The sequence below is a fragment of the Cherax quadricarinatus genome, chromosome 76 (assembly GCF_038502225.1).
Source record: "Cherax quadricarinatus isolate ZL_2023a chromosome 76, ASM3850222v1, whole genome shotgun sequence".
Lineage (NCBI taxonomy): Eukaryota > Metazoa > Arthropoda > Malacostraca > Decapoda > Parastacidae > Cherax > Cherax quadricarinatus.
This window is the reverse complement of record NC_091367.1, coordinates 17,347,030-17,373,134: the sequence shown is the minus strand read 5'-3', so window position 1 is coordinate 17,373,134 and position 26,105 is coordinate 17,347,030.

Below are 26,105 nucleotides of genomic sequence, written 5' to 3'. Positions count from 1 at the left end.
CTCTCACGTGGTAGATGCAACTCCCTTCTGCAATAATATTTATCCTGAAGAAGAATATTTGTGTAAACGAATACCGTGCTTCAATATTCGCCACAGTATCACGAAATAAATAGTTCTACGTGTATGTATGTGTGTATGTATGTATGTATATAACTGCACTGGTCAAGACTCGGACTCTGGAACTTTAATTAACACGCCACCCGGGTAGCATATGAAAATTTTTTTTTATATTTTATTTAAAACCAATACAGTATACATAAAAATAAAAATAAAAGGAAACAGTATGGATCTCAATCCTGAAGGTTCGGCCATTGACATAAGAAACCCAACACAAAATAAACTAACAAATGGATTGCACCTATATACTCGCAAGATATAGCTGTATAACATACAACAATAACTTACGGCAAGAACATAGCTACAAATAAACACAGTAACAGGGTCATGAACTGACATATATAAACATTCAATGACTCAAAACCTAACTTACATATAAATTTTACATATAACATGACATATGACAAAGACTCATTACAATTGAAAAGAATATATACGAGAAAATGTAACAATTACTTCCAGCCTTCTCATTAATCAATAAACCAAAACCTAACATCATAATCCTACTAGAACATCTACATACTTATCCCTAACATTACAGCTTTACATATACCAAAATACAAATAAACATACAAAGAAAACAGCTTAGATCTCAAAACCGACTCATTACAGTTACAATAAACCCGTATACAAAAATCTCAGACACAAAAGGAATGCGTCTATAAACTGGCTAGATATATCTGTATACCATACAGCCAAAACTTACGTCAAGAACATAGCCATGAAAAACCAATATCAGGGTGCTGACAGTCTATAAGTACATCTTAACATACAAAAACCTAGAACATAACATGAACTAAAAAAACTTCATATGGCGAAGAACAATACCGTTGTATAATGCTATACAAAGTACATTGAAATGACAATTGAAACAAGTAACGAAGAGGGAACATACAACAAGCATGTGTTGAATACATATAAACCTACACATCACATACACCACAGTACTATCTTTGTATAACAAAACTGTGTACATAGATAACAACATAATAATACGACTTAAGACTACTATGTACATAGAATAGTGTATAGTCCATGACAAAAAAAACTGGCCAGCTCCACAGGTGCTAGCACCCTTGGTCCATACATTATTCACTCACGCATCACTCATCCAACACACACGCAAACATTTGTTGTCATCCATTACCAGGGAGGCGACCCTGTTTTCACCCATGACTTCCCTGCCCCAGCAACACTTTCCAATCGTACCCTCCCCTCCCTCGTATATTACAAGTCTAATAAAACCTGTATCGTAAGTTGCCTATATCCTTCTGAAAAATCCCTCACCCACCTCCTCCCATAAATTTCTTTATTTCTACATACCGTTTTATAGAACGTTACTGCTAACACCCTCCTCTTCACCTCACTGACCTGTTTCCCCCGCAATCCCCACACTATATATATATAATCTGCCATAATGTACCCCACAGCTCTGATTACACTTTCCTCCCAACCCCCCACGTCGAGACTTAATGCTCTCAATACAGAAATTCCTTGACCTCCTATCCTATATATCACCCTATTTAACCACCCCTTGACACTCCTCAGTCCGTCACAAAAATATACTACATGAAAAGCCGACTCCTCCCCACCACATATCCCGCACACCCCCCCGTCAACGACCCGTCTATCCCGTAGAACCACACCCGACGGTAAAATGCCGTGCAGAAAACGATACATTACATCCCGAACACGAGGTTGCAGCCTCATCCTACTCAACCTATTCCATATACTTCCCCATGCATACATGGGGAAAATTCCCTCTACAGGCGCTACAACCCTCCCGGCTAACAATCTACACAACCTACCTATTTTGACCTTTGCTGGCTCTCGATCCCACGCCAGAGCCCTCAAAACAGTTTCACACTCATGCAACTCAACTCCTGTATACATCCCTTGCAATCTGTTATGGATCCTGGCCAACCCCCCCACCCCCACCCACACTTTCCCTCATCACCTCCCTTTTAATGAAGACACATTTGACCCTCCGCTTTAAGTCCAGCAATCCCAGCCCCCCCTTACTTACAGGTAACATTACCACGTCCCTTTTAATCCAATCACAGCTCGAACCCCACAAGAATTTAAAAACCTTCCTAAGTATGTTGGTTATTGCTGGCCCAGTTAATGGGAACACGGCTGCCACGTGCCATACTTTGCTATACAGTAAGATATTAATAACAATGGCACGCTGCACAAGGGTCAAATGATAAGGTCGCAATGCACCCAAGCGTCCCTGAATCCTTTCTACCATCCTAATCGAGTTTTCCATGCGTGCCACAGTTAGATCGTCTGCATAAATAAGACCGCAAATTTTTAACGAATTCGCCTGCTTCCTCACAACTGCACTACCCCAATCAACCCTTCCTGCCCAAGCTCCTAACCCCATAACCATGGATTTATCTGAATTTACCCTCATACCAGTTGCCCCTGCGAACATTCGTACTACCCCATCTAATGTGTCCATTGACATCCCCTCCCTGATCAGAACAGTTGTATCATCCACATACCCAATTAAAACTGGCCAAACCCTCGCAACCTCACACCCTGGTCCCTCTACGTGACACATACGCTGCTCCACCAATCTATAAAAGGGGTCCTGTACGCACGCAAACAATAATTGTGACATAGGACACCCCTGCCTAAGTCCCCTACCCATTACAATCTTCCCACCCAATCGACCATTAATCTGTACCCTCGCCATTGCACCTCCATACAACGCCTCAACCCAACCCACTATTTCTTCCCCAAACCCCTGACCCCTGAGGATGGCTTTCAATGCTTTCCGATCCACTCTATCGTATGCCCCTTGCCAATCGAGCGCCACCAAACCTCCCCCCTCCCCCCCCCCTTTTGCCTCCACGAAATCCCTAAGTAACCCATGCCCCTCCACCATAGACCTCCCTGGCAAACCAAACTGAGTTTTTGATACTACCCGCCCCACCACACACTTGACCCGATTTCCCAAAATCTTAGCAAACAATTTGTAATCTGCGCATAACAACGAGATCGCCCGGTAATCCCGAAGCGTATGCTGCCCCTTACCCTTTGGTACCAATACAACGACAGCCGTTGCCTGCTTCTCACCCAGCTCACCTCTCTCCTTCATGCAATTTAATAACCTAACCAAAAAATGCCTCATTAATTCCCAATGCTGCTGATAAAACTCTGCCGGGAGTCCATCAATTCCCGGTGCTTTGCCCTTTCGCATTCCACTTAAAGCCCTCCATATTTCCCCCTCAGTTATTTCCCCACCCAGTGCTTCCCTATCACTGTTACGCAACTGACATACCACACTCCCACACACCTGTTCTAAAACCCCATCCTCTACCCCTTCTCGTTGCCAGTACTTCTCATACCACTTATCAGCAAACGCCCCCATTCCTTCCGTAGCTTGTATGACCTGCCCCTCCCTGTACCCTCCTATCGACTCATGAACCTCCAACCATGGTATAGTCATTGCCTGCTGTCTTTGTTTCTGCCTACGCAATACGCACGATGAAGGTCTATCGCCCCATAACACCTCTTCCACCCCCGCCTGTACCCGCACCGCTTGGAACCTCTCATCCTGCACCTCACGCAGCCTCCCTTTAATTGCCATAATATCATCCATTGGATAAGTGCCCGCCACCGCCCCCCTCGCATAACAACCCCGTAACCTATCCTCCAAATAGTTGGCAAGCCCATATTTTAAAGAATTGATACGTTTCCCTTCCTTTACGTAATATTGCTTAATCCGTTCTTTAGCCACACCATCCCACCACATCACCACATCCTCTACCCCATTTACCTCTGCACGTAACCCCTCCCACAGCGTTGCAAATCCCTCTATCCCCTCCTCATCGCCTAACACACTTGTATTTAACTTCCAATAACCCCTAGATATACCTGCTAGTGACTCCCACCCCACCTCTGCTACTACCGCCCGATGATCCGAATAAGCTACTTCTATTGTACGGAAAAATGTCAACCAAACCCCTTGAGATATATACAGCCTATCCAACCTAGCCGCGTAACCCCGTCTTACAAAAGTGTGCTCTACCTCCCACGCCCCTCCTCCAACCGCATCCCGCAACTGAATATCCCTCAAAAGATCTCGCAAGGCCGCCGACACGTGCCCCGCCCCTTTTGGTTCCACGTCAGCCCTCCTAATAACGCAGTTCCAGTCCCCACCTACGATGGCCACCGCAGGTAAACCACGTAAGAAGAAAACTAGTTCTTCACATACAAAATCCCTTTTTACCCTCACATCATTTTCTGCTGGTGCATACACACTTACAAAAGATACCCTCTGCCCCATCCACCACCCATCCACGCGCAATACTCTTCCCCCCCTCCCCCCTCACTTCTTAGCAACACAAACGGGCTCGCCTCCCTGATCAATATACCCACACCACCTTTCAGACGTACAGATGGCAGAGTCATGACCCGAAACCCTTCCACCTCGAGCACTCTTCCCTCCTTGAAATTGTGTTCTTGCAGGAACACTACATCCACCCTATATTTATACAGAAACATTCGAAACCATTCCCTCTTCACACTATTACACAGTCCATTTACGTTCACAGTCATACACCTAAGGCCTCTTTATAGTTTCCAACCCTTCCTCCTCGCTTCATTCATCCCAGGGCCTCCTGCCCCAGAGCCAGCACAAGGCTTCACACCATCAACCCCCCCCCCTTTTTTGCGATGCCTCTTATCGTGACTACCTCGACAGTGCTCTTCCTTCCTCCCAGACCTCTGCGCCGGCGTCAGGACATCATCTGAGTCTGACGCCGCCGCTCTCTTCCTCGTGATGCCCTCCACATCCATGTTATCTAATGAGGTTCCCTCACGATGTACCTCAACCTCCACCACGCCTCGTTCCACAGCACACGGCGACAACTCACGCTTACTAGTTGGCCCGTTAACCCTGCTATGGTTTTTATCATTACATTCCTCTACAGGCAACGCCGTGCCTCTCACCAGCTCAGGAACAACATCCTCTGCAGGCGGCGTCAATGTCCTTAACACTTCCTGAAGCTCTTCCTCTAGAGCCTGCACCTCCTCCTGCACTTGCACTTCTGTACTTTTCCCTTGCTTAGTAACAGATCCTTTTACGTCACAGCTTACCTCACACACGCCAGTCTCCTCTTTGGAATCCTCCACCTCTTCACTCCACAAGCGCCCAAGCCCTTGCTTTCGCGTGGGGCTCTCAACAACAGCTATCACGCTGGTAACTGGTGCTTCACCAGTTTGTGCAGGCGCCCTCCTCAGCTTCACACACGCTGCCGCCATATGGTCGTACGCCCCACATATTCTGCACGTACGTCTCTGTCCGGCATACGATACCATAACTTGCGTCCTGAAGTCCTCCAACACGACATAAGACGGTATGGGATGTCTCAGAGTCATCTTCAGGGAAAAGGTTCCCTCCAGACGGCCCATGTAAGCACCTGCCGTCCACTTGCCTTGTTGTGCCAGATGTACGGTCCCATATGCCTCAAAAACATTCCTGATGTCAGCCTCATCTGCCTCAAATGGGACATTACGAATCTTAACCCACGTAAAGTGGCGAGATACGTCGATCAAACGCACCTTCACAGCTGGAGTAGCGTCAAGACTCACGTCTTGGAATCTCGTCACCAAAGACTCGTATACGGACGTGGAATTCAGTTTGACGAAGATTCTGTAAGCCCCATTCAGGGCTACACCATACACCTCATCGTCTTGGATTCCATAGGTCTCCCTAATGATTGTTGGGAGTAATACCTGCGCTGAAGAGGGTGAAATCGCCCCACGAAGCAGCTCAATACCAATGGTATTTACGCGCCTCCTCACACTCAGCGCCATGTTGATACAAGGTAGCTCGCCTGAAAACAGCAGAGGGGTGCAGAGCACAACCGCACTCGACCGTGGTCAGGCAGCGAATATATATATATATATATATATATATATATATATATATATATATATATATATATATATATATATATATATATATATATAAAGAAAAACTTTCATCATCATTCACTCCATCACTGTCTTGCCAGAAGGATGCTTTACACTACAGTTATAAAACAGCAACATTAACATCCCTCCTTCAGAGCGCAGGATGTTATATCTTCGAAATTGGTCATCCTGTGTTATTTAACTATTGTAAGAGAATATGTTCATCACTTAATATTATAGCGTGAAAGTCCCCGTTTATAGCTAAAATAGAGACTTTCGGCGTTATATTATTATCTGTTAATATATGAAAAATACCATGGTATTATCGCTATTATCACTATTTTGTTATCACTATTATTTTATTATTATTGTTAGGTTGGATTTTTTGTGTATATAGAGTAGAGTTTAAGTCTCGGAACCATCCGGTGAATTGTTCAATTGTTTATGTCCGGCTGACTGACGTTGGGTCAGGTGATCCAACCTGACGACACGTCAACAGACTGGCAAGTAGTCAGTCTGCTCCCTGCTCTAGCCCTGACAACTGATCGTATATTGGCTCTTACGGTGTACAGTTTGAATGGTTTTGAGAATTGGACTCTAGAGCTGACTCACTTTGTTCCTCATTACTCTGAAAGATTCTTTTGATATTTATATTTGTAGATGAATGGTTCAGAGAACCGACATGTTGATAAATTAGACACATGTGCAACTTTTGGGTATCGTTATTGAGGAAACGTTTCGTCACACAGTGGCTTCATCAGTCCATACGTAGTAGAAACTTGAAGAACAGGAGGAGAATGAGGTTGAGGGACTGATTACCTCATTCTTCTCCTGTTCTTCAAGTTTCTCCTACGTATGGACTGATGAAGCCACTGTGTGGCGAAACGTTTCCTCAATAAAGATACCCAAGAGTTGCACATGTGTCTAATTTATCGATATTTATATTCTTGGTTAGTTCAGTAATCCATAGATACTTTACGGCCAGATTCAAAGGTCTTGTTAAATCTTGTACCTTTTGTATTTTGAGTTTAGTCTTGTTAAGACAAAGACGTAAATGTTATTGAAGACTGAATTACAGGAAGAATAATTAATCTTCCTTATTAATGTAACATTTCCATGATTTTGAACTAAATGTATATGGTAATTTTATTGTACAAAGTATTAAGTTACATTAACTACAAAGAGAAGATAAAGTATTGTATTTAAATACTTTAATAAATTTGAATATTATTCTATGGAGTTTCCCCAGTTGAAATTATTTCCCCTAGACTCTAAAACTTTAAATAACTCGGATCCAAAAATCTTGTTGCATAAGAAATAAATGGTAACAGGCAACATTCTGAAGTTCTTTAAAAAAATTTCTTATTCGCAACACAGGCACTGTACTTCCCATCTCCAGGACTCGAGTCCGGCCTGCCGGTTTTCCTGAATCCCTTCATAAATGTTACTTTGCTCACACTTCAACAGCACATCAAGTATTAAAAACCATTTGACTCCATTCACTCCTATCAAATACACTCACGCATGCTTGCTGGAAGTCTAAGCCCCTTGCATACTGAACCTTCTTCCTTTACCCCCTCCCTCCAACCTTTCCTTGGCTGACCCCCGCCTTCCCTCCACTACAGATTTATACACTCTACAAGTCATTCTGTTTCGTTCCAATCTCTTTACATGTCCGAACCACCTCAACAACCACTCCTCAGCCCTCTGCATAATAATTTTGGTAATCCTGCACCTCCTCCTAATTTCTAAACTACGAATTCTCTGCATTCTATTCACACCACACATTGCCCTCAGACATGACATCTCCACTGCCTCCAGCCTTCTCCTCGCTGCAACATTCATCACCCATGCTTCACACCCGTACAAGAGCGTTGGTATAACTATACTCTCATACATTCCCCTCTTTGCTTCCACAGACAAAGTTTTTTGTCTCCACAGACTCCTAAGTGCACCACTCACCCTTTTCCCTCATCAATTCTATGATTTCCCTCATCCTTCATAGACCTATCTGCTGACACGTCCGCTCCCAAATATCTGAATACATTCACCTCCTCCATACTCTCTGCCTCTAATCTGATATCCAGTCTTTCGTCACCTAATCTTTTTGTAATCTTCATCACCTTACTCTTTTCTACATTCACTTTTAATTTTCTTTTATATACCCTACCATATTCATCCACCAATCTCTGCAACTTCTCTTCAGAATCTCCCAAGAGCACAGTGTCATCAGCAAAAAGAAACTGTGACAACTCCTCCTTTGTTAGATTCTTTATCTTTTAACTCCACGCCTCTTGCCAAGACCCTCGCATTTACTTGTCTTACAACCCCATCTATAAATATATTGAACAACCATGGTGACATCACACATCCTTATCTAAGACCTACTTTTACTGGGAAATAATCTCCCTCTTTCCTACATACTCTAACTTGAGCCTCACTATCCTCGTAAAAACTCTTCACTGCTTTCAGTAACCTACCTCCTATTCCATACACCTGCAACATGTGCCACATTGCTCCCCTATCCACCCTGTCATACGCCTTTTCCAAATCCATAAATGCCACAAAAACCTCTTTAGCCTTATCTAAATACAGTTTACCTGTGTTTCACTGAAAACACCTGGTCTACACACCCCCTACCTATCCTAAAGCCTCCTTGTGTATCTATCCTATTCTGTCTTACTCTTAATTCTTTCAATAATAACACTACCATACACTTCACCAGGTATACTCAAAAGACTTATCCACCCCTATAATTTTTGCACTCTCTTTTGTCCCCTTTGCCTTTATACAAAGGAATTATGCATGCTCTCCGCCAATCCCTAGGTACCTTACCCTCTTCCATACATTTATTAAATAATAGCACCAGCCACTCCAAAACTATATCCCCACCTGCTTTTAACATTTATATCTTTATCCCATCAATCCCAGCTGCCTTACCCCCTTTCATTTTACCTACCGCCTCATGAACTTCCCCGACACTCACAACTGGCTCTACCTCACTCCTACAAGATGTTATTCCTCCTTGCCCTATACACGAAATCACATCTTCCCTATTTTCATCAACATTTGACAATTCCTCAAAATATTCCCTCCATCTTCCCGATATATCTAACTCTCCATTTAATAACTCTCCTTTCCTACTTTTAATTGACAAATCCATTTGTTCTCTAGGCTTCCTTAACTTATTAATCTCACTTCAAAACTGTTTCTTTTTTTTAACAAAATTAGTTGATAACATCTCACCCACTCTGTCATTTGCTCTTTTTACATTGCTTCACAACTCTTAACCTCTCTTTTTCTCTCCATATACTCTTTCCTCCTTGCATCACTTCTACTTTGTAAAAACCTCTCATATGCTAACTTTTTCTCCATTAAATCTTCCTTCTCGCACCCACTTTCCTGTACCCACAAGCTTCTGCTGAACACTCTAACACTACTTTTTGAACCTACCCCATACATCTTCGACCCCATTGCCTATACTCTCACTATGCCATCTATCCTCCAATAGTTGCTTATATCTTACCCTAACTGCCTCCTCTTTCAGTTTATAAACCTTCACTTCTCTCTTGCTGTTTCTATTTTCCCTTGTACCCCATCGACCTTATACTCTCACTGTAGCTACAACTAATAAGTGATCTGATATATCTGTGGCCCCTCTATAAACATGTACATCCTGAAGTCTACTCAATGGTCTTTTATCTACCAATACATAGTCCAACAAACTACTGTCATTACTCCCTACATCATATCTTGTATGCTTATTTATCCTCTTTTTCTTAAAATATGTATTACCTATAACTAAACCCCCTTTCTATACAAAGTTCAATCAAATGGCTTCCATTATCATTTACACCTGGCACCCCAAATTTACCTACCACACCCTCTAACCTCTAAATGTTTCTCTTACTGTAACATTTAGGTCCCCCACCACAATTACTCTCATTTGGTTCAAATGTTCCTATACATTCACATAACGTTTCCCAAGATCTCTCTCTCTCCTCTACACTTCTCTATTCTCCAGGTGCATACACGCTAATTATGACCCACTTTTCGCATCCAACTCTTTTGGAGGGGGGGTTGAAGAGGGTTGGAATAGTTTTAAAAATGCAGTATTAGAATGTGGAGAAGTTTGTGGTTATAGGAGGGTGGGTGCTGGAGGAAAGAGGAGTGATTGGTGGAATGATGAGGTAAAGGGTGTGAAAAAAGAGAAAAATGTAGCTTATGAGAAGTTTTTACAAAGCAGAAGTGTCTTAAGAAGAGCAGAGTATATGGAGAGTAAAAGAAAGGTGAAGAGAGTGGTGAGAGAGTGCAAAAGGAGAGCGGATGATTCAACTTCACAGGTGATAGGCACAAAGGTGTAGGCTTGCGAGGTCTCACAGACTGAGAAACTAGCTAGCGAGATGAAGAAGTAGAAGTAGGAAGAGGTACGGAGGTAGGAGTTTGAGGATAAAACCGAAAAAGAATTAGAAACGGGGTGACCCCTGAAGAGAAGGTAGCAGAGGAGCTGGTAGGCGGGAGGACCGTCAATGTTGGAGGTCTCCGAGCTACTCGAGAATAAGAAACGTGGATAAGAAACACGAGGAAGATTTCCCTGAAGGCAGAGCTGAGAGGCAGCCATAGCGTAAGTAAGGCCTTCACTCTCTTTAAGATAATGGATTTCTCGTTCATTCCGATAGACTTGACAACGGCGTGAAAAAGAAGGATGAGATTTATTGCAATTGAGACAAGGGGGGGGGGGAAGACTGCAAGATGTATGGGCATGATCTGCGGCACTGCAGACTGGGCACTCTGCCGCAGATCTGTAGTATTTAGCGGGTTGTCCGAAGCACCAGCACTTCCGACACTGTTGGGAAGCAGGGACTACTTTACAGGGACTCACGAGAGTCGCTGTGCCCTGTGGCGGACGGGGACTCTCGTGACCAACGCAGTGATATCTAAACTTACTAATGTAAAATAATCAGACATGTTGATATTATGCAATTTATCGATGAGGTCAACAATGGTATGCCTGGGGGCATTTCCTGTTCCCATTTCTCTCCCTCTCCCTCACTCCAGTGATGACGTCCCTTGGGATCGCATTTGTTTGGACATAAATGAAGACACACTCATATAATTACTGCAACTTTGTAATCTCCTGATAATGTGTTGATTGCAACACGAAAGGCCTAGAGCTATCATTCCACTTCCCCCGTGGTTGTTTTGCATATATATATATATATATATATATATATATATATATATATATATATATATATGTCGTGCCGAATATGTAAAACTGGTCAGTTAGCAAGAAATCATTAAAATTAAGTCCTTTCTAAAATTTTCTCTTATACGTTTAAAGATATATTTTTTCATTAATGTTAATGTAAAAAATTTTAATTTTGCACCAAAAGAATCTTAGAAAACTTACCTAACATTATTATAACAAGAACGATTTATTTTAACCTAACCCAACTATATATATATTTTAGATTTGTTTACAATAATTTTGTACTAAACAAATACAGTGAAATATATTTTTTCGTTAGGTTCAGAATGATTTTGTCGAAATTATTGCATACACAAATTTTCGCTTCTCCTATATGGCAAGATGAGCGTTGCTATTTAAGCCGAGATCGCAAGTTCTGCCATTATATATATATATATATATATATATATATATATATATATATATATATATATATATATATATATATATATATATATGTCGTGCCGAATAGGCAGAACTTGCGATCTTGGCTTAAATAGCAACGTTCATCTTGCCATATAGGACAAGTGAAAATTTGTGTATGCAATAATTTCGCCAAGATCATTCTGAACCTAACGAAAAAAATATATTTCACTGTGTGTGTTTAGTATTAAATTATTGTAAACAAATCTAAAATATATTTAGTTGGGTTAGGCTAAAATAAATTGTTCTTGTTATAATAAGGTTAGGTAAGTTTTCTAAGATTCTTTTGGTGCAAAATTAAAAATTTTTACATTAACATTAATGAAAAAAATATATCTTTAAACGTATAAAAGAAAATTTCAGAAAGGACTTCATTTTAAACGAGTTCTTGCTAATTGACCAGTTTTACATATTCGGCACGACATATATATATATATATATATATATATATATAATGTCTGAGTGTGTGTCTGTGTACAGAAGATTGAATACGTAGAGATTTTAAGAGACAATAATATCTATCGCAGTCTCTCAGTTTTTGTTGTCATCCTTTATGTCATAAATACAATACTGTAGATGAACAATAGAAACATGTGTATCATCTGGGCATCTTTATGTGTAGAGTTTTCACCAGCCAGAGGCTTCATCAACACGAGAACATAATCTAAAGAACGTAGAATTATATACAAAAGATGAGGTAATGAGTCCCTCAGCCTCGGAGTTGATGGAGAGCACCGTAGTCTAGAAAGAAGTGAAGCACAGTCATGGAGCTTGGAGCTTATATACCGGCGACAGGTGAGGGAAGTGCAGCAGACGAAAACATTGTCTCCGATAGGCGCGATTCCCCAGTGGAAGTAGGTTATACCCAAGGAATCTTGATAGAGAAGACACCTACACAACCTTTTTGCTTTCTACTGGCCCAAGTAGGTATAACCTACTTCCACTAGGGAATCCCGCCTACCAGTGACAATGCCGTCGTCTGTTGCGCAACCTTCACCTGTCGCCGGTATATAAGCGCCAAGGTCCATGACTGTGCTTCAGTTCCTTCAAGACTACGGTGCTCTTTATTTCTACAAGTACATGCACAAGGTATACAGGCCTAGCTGACATCAATGACATACTACTATACGGAAAGCCGCTTGTTATGCTGAGCATTTCGGGCAGATTAAGTCAGTTTTATTCCAGGATGCGAACCACGCCAGTCCACTAACATCTAGGTACCCATTTTATACTGATGGGTAAACATGGACAGCAGGTGTCTTATAGAAACACGTACTAATGTTATCCAGCCGTATCTGGGATTCGAACTCCGGACCTCAGTGTGTGAGGAGAGTGCGCTAGCGATCGAGCTACGGGACACCTAATTCTACATTCTCCAGCTTATGTCCTTGTATTGATAAAGCCACTAGTTGGCGAAACGTCTACAAATAAAGATAACCAGACGTTGTACATGTGTCTATTCTCTATCTTATCGATATTGCACATGTCTGATAAGTTTGTTTGATGAGTCCACAGTCTTATCGGAAACTACCCTGCTTAGAATTATACATGTTGTATTATTAATCTCTTAAATTATTTATCAACAGTACAACAGAAACTTAGGAAAATAAGTATTCCTACGAAGAAACTGGTTTTATATGAAGTGAAGCACCGGGCTATGATTTGCTGCATTGCGAGGGACATTGCTAACAGTAAGAAACTAAGATATTTCTATCAGAATGGATCTCTTAACACTGCATTATCCATTACAATGCTGCGTACACAAGCGTTCTTGATTATTGCGTATATCATCGTTGCAAAAAATAAATTCATTTCAGTCTGCAACCTTGCACTGCAGACTTTTAAGAGGCATTTCTAAAACTCTAAGATGATTATAAAGGTTTCATACTCCACACTGAAGTTACTTGGCTCAGAAAATGAAAAAAATAGTGTTTTCAAGGTCCTAGACCCGAGGGAGAGATGAAGGAGTTTCTCAACTCCATAAACGAGCTCTATATAAAACTTTAGCAGGAGTTTCTCAAGCATATTACTGATCATTAGCCGCAACTTTATGGCAACTTTTGCTTTACAGATTTTGATTTTCTCTCAGACGTAACTTTCAAGATTCAGAAGTTTGATCCTGGAACATCTGAATAAAGGTAAGCATATAGCTGGTGTAATTAGTTCAGTCTCAGAGATGGAAACAATAATTATGAAAATCACACCTGATTAATAAATCATACCACATTAATACATCATATCAGGTTAATAAATCATATCAGGTTAATAAATCATATCAGGTTAATAAATCACACCAGGTTAATCACACCAAGTTAATAAATCACACAAGGTTAATAAATCACACCAGGTTAATCACACCAAGTTAATAAATTACACCAGGTTAATAAATCACACCAGGTTAATAAATCACACCAGGTTAATAAATAACACCAGGTTAATAAATCACACCAAGTTAATAAATCACACCAAGTTAATCACACCAAGTTAATAAATCACACCAGGTTAATCACACCAAGTTAATAAATCACACCAGGTTAATCAAACCAAGTTAATAAATCACACCAGGTTAATAAATCACACCAGGTTAATAAATCACACATAACTAAGAAATCATATTCTCATTTCCAAAACGTAAAAAATTTTATTAATCTTGTTGAAGACAGTTTGAACCTCCTCTGAACCTTCCTTAAAGTTTACATGCAAACACAATTACAAGTTTATATGTTAACTCTTAAGAAAATATACATGTAAACAATCCAGTAACCTTACAACGAGGCGATACGATAAACCTCCTGTGAGTTTACATTGAAACTCTTCCACAAGTAGATGTGTTTACATGTCTGAAACTCTGAATGTAAATCCTTCGGCAAGGTATAATGTATACCCTCAGTAAGTATACATATAACTAAATATACATGATAACACATGTGAGCTACATGTAGACACTTAAGATTAGTGAAATGTAAACACTTCTGGAAGGTATACATGTAAACAATTCTGCAATTAAACTTGCAAACATTTCAGAAGAAATAAACGTAAACACAAATTGTTTACTAAATCATAAGCAATTTTTTGTAAACTCATTTATCACGAATGATGCTTCGTAAAATGTTGGAAATGTTAAGTTATCATTTCACTATTAGATGATAAAATATTTTCTAGAGAAGTGCAAGGAATATATCAATGAACTCTTGAGCAATAATGTCTTAAGGCAGAACTTGGACACACGATGGAGAGACCTTGAATAATGCATGACATGCCACACAAAGGTGGATTAGCTAAGTAATACAAAGGGAATATGTTATGTGGAAATGTGGGGAAGGTCTGACCTCCTCCTGCCTCACGAGCTGGGATATTGCCCAGGATGCTCCTTTATAAATCAAAAGACACTGGGAGGGAGAGCGAGAGAGAGAGAGCGAGAGAGCGAGAGAGATAGAGAGCAATCCAATGTTAAAAATACAACTTATTGCTCAGATCAAAGCATGGTCTAGTCTGCGAGGGTTCGACTTTCTATTGAATGTGGTGTTTCTCTGCGTATTTTTCAAGACTACTGCTGGAGGAATATACCAGACCCTGGTGTAGATGTAACACCCCGGTAGTGTTATTGTGTACACCAGACTCTAGTGCAGATGTAACACCCCGGTAGTGTTATTGTGTACACCAGACCCTGGTGTAGATGTAACACCCCGGTAGTGTTATTGTGTACACCAGACCCTAGTGTCGATGTAACACCCCGGTATTGTTACTGTGTACACCAGACCCTAGTGTAGATGTAACACCCCGGTATTGTTACTGTGTACACCAGACCCTAGTGTCGATGTAACACCCCGGTATTGTTACTGTGTACACCAGACCCTAGTGTCGATGTAACACCCCGGTATTGTTTCTGTGTACACCAGACCCTAGTGTAGATGTAACACCCCGGTATTGTTACTGTGTACACCAGACCCTAGTGTCGATGTAATACCCCGGTATTGTTACTGTGTACACCAGACCCTAGTGTCGATGTAATACCCCGGTATTGTTACTGTGTACACCAGACCCTAGTGTAGATGTGACACCCCGGTATTGTTACTGTGTACACCAGACCCTAGTGTAGATGTAACACCCCGGTATTGTTACTGTGTACACCAGACCCTAGTGTCGATGTAATACCCCGGTATTGTTACTGTGTACACCAGACCCTAGTGTCGATGTAATACCCCGGTATTGTTACTGTGTACACCAGACCCTAGTGTAGATGTGACACCCCGGTATTGTTACTGTGTACACCAGACCCTAGTGTAGATGTAACACCCCGGTATTGTTACTGTGTACACCAGACCCTAGTGTCGATGTAACACCCCGGTATTGTTACTGTGTACACCAGACCCTAGTGTCGATGTAACACCCCGGTATTATTGTGTACACCAGACCCTAGTGTCGATGTAACACCCCGGTATTGTTACTGTGTACACCAGACCCTAGTGTCGATGTAACACCCCGGTATTGTTACTGTGTACACCAGACCCTAGTGTCGATGTAACACCCCGGTATTATTGTGTACACCAGACCCTAGTGTCGATGTAACACCCCGGTATTGTTACTGTGTACACCAGACCCTAGTGTCGATGTAACACCCCGGTATTGTTACTGTGTACACCAGACCCTAGTGTCGATGTAACACCCCGGTATTATTGTGTACACCAGACCCTGGTGTAGATGTAACACCCCGGTATTGTTTCTGTGTACACCAGACCCTAGTGTAGATGTAACACCCCGGTATTGTTTCTGTGTACACCAGACCCTAGTGTAGATGTAACACCCCGGTATTGTTACTGTGTACACCAGACCCTAGTGTCGATGTAACACCCCGGTATTGTTACTGTGTACACCAGACCCTAGTGTCGATGTAACACCCCGGTATTATTGTGTACACCAGACCCTAGTGTCGATGTAACACCCCGGTATTGTTACTGTGTACACCAGACCCTAGTGTCGATGTAACACCCCGGTATTGTTACTGTGTACACCAGACCCTAGTGTCGATGTAACACCCCGGTATTATTGTGTACACCAGACCCTGGTGTAGATGTAACACCCCGGTATTGTTACTGTGTACACCAGACCCTAGTGTCGATGTAACACCCCGGTATTATTGTGTACACCAGACCCTAGTGTCGATGTAACACCCCGGTATTGTTACTGTGTACACCAGACCCTAGTGTCGATGTAACACCCCGGTATTGTTACTGTGTACACCAGACCCTAGTGTCGATGTAACACCCCGGTATTGTTACTGTGTACACCAGACCCTAGTGTAGATGTAACACCCCGGTATTGTTACTGTGTACACCAGACCCTAGTGTCGATGTAACACCCCGGTATTATTGTGTACACCAGACCCTGGTGTAGATGTAACACCCCGGTATTGTTTCTGTGTACACCAGACCCTAGTGTCGATGTAACACCCCGGTATTGTTACTGTGTACACCAGACCCTAGTGTCGATGTAACACCCCGGTATTGTTTCTGTGTACACCAGACCCTAGTGTAGATGTAACACCCCGGTATTGTTACTGTGTACACCAGACCCTAGTGTCGATGTAACACCCCGGTATTGTTTCTGTGTACACCAGACCCTAGTGTAGATGTAACACCCCGGTATTGTTACTGTGTACACCAGACCCTAGTGTCGATGTAACACCCCGGTATTGTTACTGTGTACACCAGACCCTAGTGTCGATGTAACACCCCGGTATTGTTACTGTGTACACCAGACCCTAGTGTCGATGTAACACCCCGGTAGTGTTATTGTGTACACCAGACTCTAGTGCAGATGTAACACCCCGGTAGTGTTATTGTGTACACCAGACCCTGGTGTAGATGTAACACCCCGGTATTGTTACTGTGTACACCAGACCCTGGTGTAGATGTAACACCCCGGTATTGTTACTGTGTACACCAGACCCTGGTGTAGATGTAACACCCCGGTAGTGTTATTGTGTACACCAGACCCTGGTGTAGATGTAACACCCCGGTATTGTTACTGTGTACACCAGACCCTAGTGTCGATGTAACACCCCGGTATTGTTACTGTGTACACCAGACCCTAGTGTAGATGTAACACCCCGGTATTGTTACTGTGTACACCAGACCCTAGTGTCGATGTAACACCCCGGTATTGTTACTGTGTACACCAGACCCTAGTGTAGATGTAACACCCCGGTATTGTTACTGTGTACACCAGACCCTAGTGTAGATGTAACACCCCGGTATTGTTACTGTGTACACCAGACCCTAGTGTCGATGTAACACCCCGGTATTGTTACTGTGTACACCAGACCCTAGTGTCGATGTAACACCCCGGTATTATTGTGTACACCAGACCCTAGTGTCGATGTAACACCCCGGTATTGTTACTGTGTACACCAGACCCTAGTGTCGATGTAACACCCCGGTATTGTTACTGCGTACACCAGACCCTAGTGTAGATGTAACACCCCGGTATTGTTACTGTGTACACCAGACCCTAGTGTCGATGTAACACCCCGGTATTGTTACTGTGTACACCAGACCCTAGTGTAGATGTAACACCCCGGTATTGTTACTGTGTACACCAGACCCTAGTGTCGATGTAACACCCCGGTATTGTTACTGTGTACACCAGACCCTAGTGTCGATGTAACACCCCGGTATTGTTACTGTGTACACCAGACCCTAGTGTCGATGTAACACCCCGGTAGTGTTGTATACACCAGACCGTAGTGTAGATGTAACACCCTGGTATTGCTTTGGTGTACACCAGACCTTAGTGTAGTGTAGATGGACTTATATATACACAAGGACTGGCACACGCACAAGGACTGGCACACGCACAAGGACTGGCACACGCACAACGACTGGCACACGCACAACGACTGGAACAAAAATTATGTGATACACAAACAATATCTGACTCGCTAGAACTGCAAACAAATACAAACTGATAAACAAGGACTGATACACAAATAGGTCAAACACATAAATGAAGACACACTCATATAATTACTGACACATAAAAATTGTCTGACTTACAAAAAATGAATAATTATTCAAACAACGACTGAGACTCAAACAAGGACTGACATTAATACACAATCTGGCGCACTAACAAGGAAACACAAACATGGACTGACATAAGAAAAAGTCTCATCTGCTCTCATGTTGTTTGTAAACAAAAATCTGTGAGCATGAGTCTTCAGGGCCTTGCAACTCTCAGTCACTGGACGCTCTCAAGGTTCTGGGTATATTTTAAAAGCATGCAACGTGGAATTATGTTGAGAAGGAAAACAGTTCGTTTTTTCTTCGGTGAACCTCATTGTTTAAAGAACAATGAGGCTAACTGAAGGGAAGGGAATATCGCGATACTACGATAGGTGACAGATTGCTGTCAGTGAATGTAACGGTAAATGAGGTGAATCCTATCGAGAGGATTTTGTGATTAATGAGAGAATCCTATCTAGAGAATATTATGATTAATGAGGGAATCCTATCGTGAGAATGTTGTGATTAATGAGGGAATCCTATTGAAAGAATGTTGCAATTGGTGATGGAATCCTGTAAGAGTGACGGAATTACATGGTGGTAGTTATAGGAGCGGAGAGGATAGGCTGTCTAATAAGAAGGAAAATGTTGCAATATGCAACGGAATTTTATCGGGTAAATAGGTGGAGGGAGTGTTGCCTGGTAAATGGGTGGAGGGAGTGTTGCCTGGTAAATGGGTGGAGGGAGTGTTGCCTGGTAAATGGGTGGAGGGAGTGTTGCCTGGTAAATGGGTGGAGGGAGTGTTGCCTGGTAAATGGGTGGAGGGAGTGTTGCCTGGTAAATGGGTGGAGGGAGTGTTGCCTGGTAAATGGGTGGAAAGAGTGTTGCCTTGTAAATGGGTGGAAAGAGTGTTGCCTGGTAAATGGGTGGAGGGAGTGTTGCCTGGTAAATGGGTGGAAAGAGTGTTGCCTGGTAAATGGGTGGAAAGAGTGTTGCCTGGTAAATGGGTGGAAAGAGTGTTGCCTGGTAAATGGGTGGAGGGAGTGTTGCCTGGTAAATGGGTGGAAAGAGTGTTGCCTGGTAAATGGGTGGAGGGAGTGTTGCCTGGTAAATGGGTGGAAAGAGTGTTGCCTGGTAAATGGGTGGAAAGAGTGTTGCCTGGTAAATGGGTGGAGGGAGTGTTGCCTGGTAAATGGGTGGAAAGTGTGTTGCCTGGTAAATGGGTGGAGGGAGTGTTTCCTGGTAAATGGGTGGAAAGAGTGTTGCCTGGTAAATGGGTGAAGGGAGTGTTGCCTGGTAAATGGGTGGAGGGAGTGTTGCCTGGTAAATGGGTGGAAAGAGTGTTGCCTGGTAAATGGGTGGAGGGAGTGTTGCCTGGTAAACGGGTGGAGGGAGTGTTGCCTGGTAAATGGGTGGAAAGAGTGTTGCCTGGTAAATGGGTGGAGGGAGTGTTTCCTGGTAAATGGGTGGAAAGAGTGTTGCCTGGTAAATGGGTGAAGGGAGTGTTGCCTGGTAAATGGGTGGAAAGAGTGTTGCCTGGTAAATGGGTGGAGCGAGTGTTGCCTGGTAAATGGGTGGAAAGAGTGTTGCCTGGTAAATGAGTGGAGGGAGTGTTGCCTGGTAAATGGGTGGAGGGAGTGTTGCCTGGTTAATGGATGGATTGAGTGTTGCCTGGTAAATGGGTGGAGGGAGTGCTGCCTGGTAAATGGGGGGAGGGAGTGTTGCCTGGCTAATTGGTGGATTGAGTGTTGCCTGGTAAATGGGTGGAGAGAATGTTGCCTGGTAAATGGGTGGAGAGAATGTTGCCTGGTAAATGGGTGGAGGGAGTGTTGCCTGGTAAATGGGTGGAAGGAGTGTGCCTGGTAAATGGGTGGATTGAGTGTTGCCTGGTAAATGGGTGGAGGGAGTGTTGAATGGTAAAAGGGTGGAGGGAGTGTTGCCTGGTAAATGGGTAGATTAAGTGTTGCCTGGTAAATGGGTGGAGGAAGTGCTGCCTTGTAAATGGGTGGAGGGAGTGTTGCCTGTTTAATGGGTGGATTAAGTGTTGCCTGGTAAATGGGTGGAGGGAGTGTTGCCTGGTAAAAGGGTGGAGGGAGTGGTGCCTGGTAAATGGGTAGATTGAGTGTTGCCTGGTAAATGGGTGGAGGGAGTGCTGCCTGGTAAATGGGTGGAGGGAGTGCTGCCTGGTAAATGGGTGGAGGGAGTGTTGCCTAGTAAATGGGTGGAAGGAGTGTTCCCTGGTAAATGGGTGGATTGAGTGTTGCCTGGTAAATGGGTGGAGGGAGTGTTGCCTGGTAAATAGGTGGAGGGAGTATTGCCTGATAAATAGGTGGAGGGAGGGTTGCCTGGTAAATGGGTGGAAGGAGTGTTGCCAGGTAAATGGGTGGAAGGAGTGTTGCCTGGTAAATGGGTGGAGGGAGTGTTGCCTGGTAAATGGGTAGAGGGAGTGTTGCCTGGTAAATGGGTGGAGGGAGTGTTGCCTGGTAAATGGGTGGAGGGAGTATTGCCTGGTAAATGGATGGAGGGACTATTGCCTGGTAAATAGGTGGAAGGAGTGTTGCCTGGTAAATGGGTGGAGGGAGTGTTGCCTGGTAAATGGGTGGAGGGAGTGTTGCCTAGTAAATGGGTGTAGGGAGTGTTGCCTGGTAAATGGGTGGAGGAAGTGCTGCCTGGTAAATGGGTGGAGGGAGTGTTGCCTGGTAAATGGGTTGAGGGAGTGTTGCCTGGTAAATGGGTTGAGGGAGTGTTGCCTCGCAAATGGGTGGAGAGAGTGTTGCCTGGTAAATGGGTGGAGGGAGTGTCTGGTAAATGGGTGGAGGAAGTGTTGCCTGGTAAATGAGTGGAGGAAGTGTTGCCTTGTAAATGGGTGGAGGGAGTGTTGCCTGGTAAATGGGTGGAGGAAGTGTTGCCTGGTAAATGGGTGGAGGGAGTGTTGCCTGGTAAATGAATGGAGGGAGTGTTGCCTGGTAAATGGTTGGAGGAAGTGTTGCCTGGTAAATGGGTGGAATAAGTGTTGCCTGGTAAATGGGTGGAGGGAGTGTTGCCTGGTAAATGGGTGGAGGGAGTGTTGCCTGGTAAATGGGTGGAGGAAGTGCTGCCTGTTAAATGGGTGGAGGGAGTGTTGCCTGGTAAATGGGTGGAGGGAGTGTTGACTGGTAAATGGGTGGAAAGAGTGTTGCCTGGTAAATGGGTGGAAAGTGTGTTGCCTGGTAAATGGGTGGAAAGAGTGTTGCCTGGTAAATGGGTGGAAAGAGTGTTGCCTGGTAAATGGGTGGAGGGAGTGTTGCCTGGTAAATGGGTGGAAAGAGTGCTGCCTGGTAAATGGGTGGAGGGAGTGTTTCCTGGTAAATGGGTGGAAAGAGTGTTGCCTGGTAAATGGGTGAAGGGAGTGTTGCCTGGTAAATGGGTGGAAAGAGTGTTGCCTGGTAAATGGGTGGAAAGAGTGTTGCCTGGTAAATGGGTGGAAAGATTGTTGCCTGGTAAATGGGTGGAGGGAGTGTTGCCTGGTAAATGGGTGGAAAGAGTGTTGCCTGGTAAATGGGTGGAGGGAGTGTTGCCTAGTAAATGGGTGGAAAGTGTGTTGCCTGGTAAATGGGTGGAGGGAGTGTTGCCTGGTAAATGGGTGGAAAGAGTGGTGCCTGGTAAATGGGTGGAAAGAGTGTTGCCTGGTAAATGGGTGGAAAGAGTGTTGCCTGGTAAATGGGTGGAGGGAGTGTTGCCTGGTAAATGGGTGGAAAGTGTGTTGCCTGGTAAATGGGTGGAGGGAGTGTTTCCTGGTAAATGGGTGGAAAGAGTGTTGCCTGGTAAATGGGTGAAGGGAGTGTTGCCTGGTAAATGGGTGGAGGGAGTGTTGCCTGGTAAATGGGTGGAAAGAGTGTTGCCTGGTAAATGGGTGGAGGGAGTGTTGCCTGGTAAACGGGTGGAGGGAGTGTTGCCTGGTAAATGGGTGGAAAGAGTGTTGCCTGGTAAATGGGTGGAGGGAGTGTTTCCTGGTAAATGGGTGGAAAGAGTGTTGCCTGGTAAATGGGTGAAGGGAGTGTTGCCTGGTAAATGGGTGGAAAGAGTGTTGCCTGGTAAATGGGTGGAGCGAGTGTTGCCTGGTAAATGGGTGGAAAGAGTGTTGCCTGGTAAATGAGTGGAGGGAGTGTTGCCTGGTAAATGGGTGGAGGGAGTGTTGCCTGGTTAATGGATGGATTGAGTGTTGCCTGGTAAATGGGTGGAGGGAGTGCTGCCTGGTAAATGGGGGGAGGGAGTGTTGCCTGGCTAATTGGTGGATTGAGTGTTGCCTGGTAAATGGGTGGAGAGAATGTTGCCTGGTAAATGGGTGGAGAGAATGTTGCCTGGTAAATGGGTGGAGGGAGTGTTGCCTGGTAAATGGGTGGAAGGAGTGTGCCTGGTAAATGGGTGGATTGAGTGTTGCCTGGTAAATGGGTGGAGGGAGTGTTGAATGGTAAAAGGGTGGAGGGAGTGTTGCCTGGTAAATGGGTAGATTAAGTGTTGCCTGGTAAATGGGTGGAGGAAGTGCTGCCTTGTAAATGGGTGGAGGGAGTGTTGCCTGTTTAATGGGTGGATTAAGTGTTGCCTGGTAAATGGGTGGAGGGAGTGTTGCCTGGTAAAAGGGTGGAGGGAGTGGTGCCTGGTAAATGGGTAGATTGAGTGTTGCCTGGTAAATGGGTGGAGGGAGTGCTGCCTGGTAAATGGGTGGAGGGAGTGCTGCCTGGTAAATGGGTGGAGGGAGTGTTGCCTGTTTAATGGGTGGAAGGAGTGTTCCCTGGTAAATGGGTGAATTGAGTGTTGCCTGGTAAATGGGTGGAGGGAGTGTTGCCTGGTAAATAGGTGGAGGGAGTATTGCCTGATAAATAGGTGGAGGGAGGGTTGCCTGGTAAATGGGTGGAAGGAGTGTTGCCAGGTAAATGGGTGGAAGGAGTGTTGCCTGGTAAATGGGTGGAGGGAGTGTTGCCTGGTAAATGGGTAGAGGGAGTGTTGCCTGGTAAATGGGTGGAGTTAGTGTTGCCTGGTAAATGGGTGGAGGGAGTATTGCCTGGTAAATGGATGGAGGGAGTATTGCCTGGTAAATAGGTGGAAGGAGTGTTGCCTGGTAAATGGGTGGAGGGAGTGTTGCCTGGTAAATGGGTGGAGGGAGTGTTGCCTAGTAAATGGGTGTAGGGAGTGTTGCCTGGTAAATGGGTGGAGGAAGTGCTGCCTGGTAAATGGGTGGAGGGAGTGTTGCCTGGTAAATGGGTTGAGGGAGTGTTGCCTGGTAAATGGGTTGAGGGAGTGTTGCCTCGCAAATGGGTGGAGAGAGTGTTGCCTGGTAAATGGGTGGAGGGAGTGTCTGGTAAATGGGTGGAGGAAGTGTTGCCTGGTAAATGGGTGGAGGAAGTGTTGCCTTGTAAATGGGTGGAGGGAGTGTTGCCTGGTAAATGGGTGGAGGAAGTGTTGCCTGGTAAATGGGTGGAGGGAGTGTTGCCTGGTAAATGAATGGAGGGAGTGTTGCCTGGTAAATGGATGGAGGGAGTGTTGCCTGGTAAATGGTTGGAGGAAGTGTTGCCTGGTAAATGGGTGGAATAAGTGTTGCCTGGTAAATGGGTGGAGGGAGTGTTGCCTGGTAAATGGGTGGAGGGAGTGTTGCCTGGTAAATGGGTGGAGGAAGTGCTGCCTGTTAAATGGGTGGAGGGAGTGTTGCCTGGTAAATGGGTGGAGGGAGTGTTGACTGGTAAATGGGTGGAAAGAGTGTTGCCTGGTAAATGGGTGGAAAGTGTGTTGCCTGGTAAATGGGTGGAAAGAGTGTTGCCTGGTAAATGGGTGGAAAGAGTGTTGCCTGGTAAATGGGTGGAGGGAGTGTTGCCTGGTAAATGGGTGGAAAGAGTGCTGCCTGGTAAATGGGTGGAGGGAGTGTTTCCTGGTAAATGGGTGGAAAGAGTGTTGCCTGGTAAATGGGTGAAGGGAGTGTTGCCTGGTAAATGGGTGGAAAGAGTGTTGCCTGGTAAATGGGTGGAAAGAGTGTTGCCTGGTAAATGGGTGGAAAGATTGTTGCCTGGTAAATGGGTGGAGGGAGTGTTGCCTGGTAAATGGGTGGAAAGAGTGTTGCCTGGTAAATGGGTGGAGGGAGTGTTGCCTGGTAAATGGGTGGAAAGTGTGTTGCCTGGTAAATGGGTGGAGGGAGTGTTGCCTGGTAAATGGGTGGAAAGAGTGGTGCCTGGTAAATGGGTGGAGGGAGTGTTGCCTGGTAAATGGGTGGAAAGAGTGTTGCCTGGTAAATGGGTGGAGGGAGTGTTGCCTGGTAAATGGGTGGAGGGAGTGTTGCCTGGTAAATGGGTGGAAAGAGTGTTGCCTGGTAAATGAGTGGAGGGAGTGTTGCCTGGTAAATGTGTGGAGGGAGTGTTGCCTGGTTAATGGATGGATTGAGTGTTGCCTGGTAAATGGGTGGAGGGAGTGCTGCCTGGTAAATGGAGGGAGGGAGTGTTGCCTGGTTAATTGGTGGATTGAGTGTTGCCTGGTAAATGGGTGGAAGGAGTGTTGCCTGGTAAATGGGTGGAAGGAGTGTGCCTGGTAAATGGGTGGATTGAGTGTTGCCTGGTAAATGGGTGGAGGGAGTGTTGACTGGCAAATGGGTGGAGTGTTGCCTGGTAAATGGGTGGATTGAGTGTTGCCTGGTAAATGGGTGGAGGGAGTGTTGAATGGTAAAAGGGTGGAGGGAGTGTTGCCTGGTAAATGGGTAGATTGAGTGTTGCCTGGTAAATGGGTGGAGGAAGTGCTGCCTGGTAAATGGGTAGATTGAGTGTTGCCTGGTAAATGGGTGGAGGAAGTGCTGCCTGGTAAATGGGTGGAGGGAGTGTTGCCTGTTTAATGGGTGGATTGAGTGTTACCTGGTAAATGGGTGGAGGGAGTGTTGCCTGGTAAAAGGGTGGAGGGAGTGGTGCCTGGTAAATGGGTAGATTGAGTGTTACCTGGTAAATGGGTGGAGGGAGTGTTGCCTGGTAAATGGGTGGAAGGAGTGTTCCCTGGTAAATGGGTGGATTGAGTGTTGCCTGGTAAATGAGTGGAGGGAGTGTTGCCTGGTAAATAGGTGGAGGGAGTATTGCCTGGTAAATAGGTGGAGGGAGGGTTGCCTGGTAAATGGGTGGAAGGAGTGTTGCCAGGTAAATGGGTGGAAGGAGTGTTGCCTGGTAAATGGGTGGAGGGAGTGTTGCCTGGTAAATGGGTAGAGGGAGTGTTGCCTGGTAAATGGGTGGAGGGAGTGTTGCCTGGTAAATGGGTGGAGGGAGTATTGCCTGGTAAATGGATGGAGGGAGTATTGCCTGGTAAATAGGTGGAAGGAGTGTTGCCTGGTAAATGGGTGGAGGGAGTGTTGCCTGGTAAATGGGTGGAGGGAGTGTTGC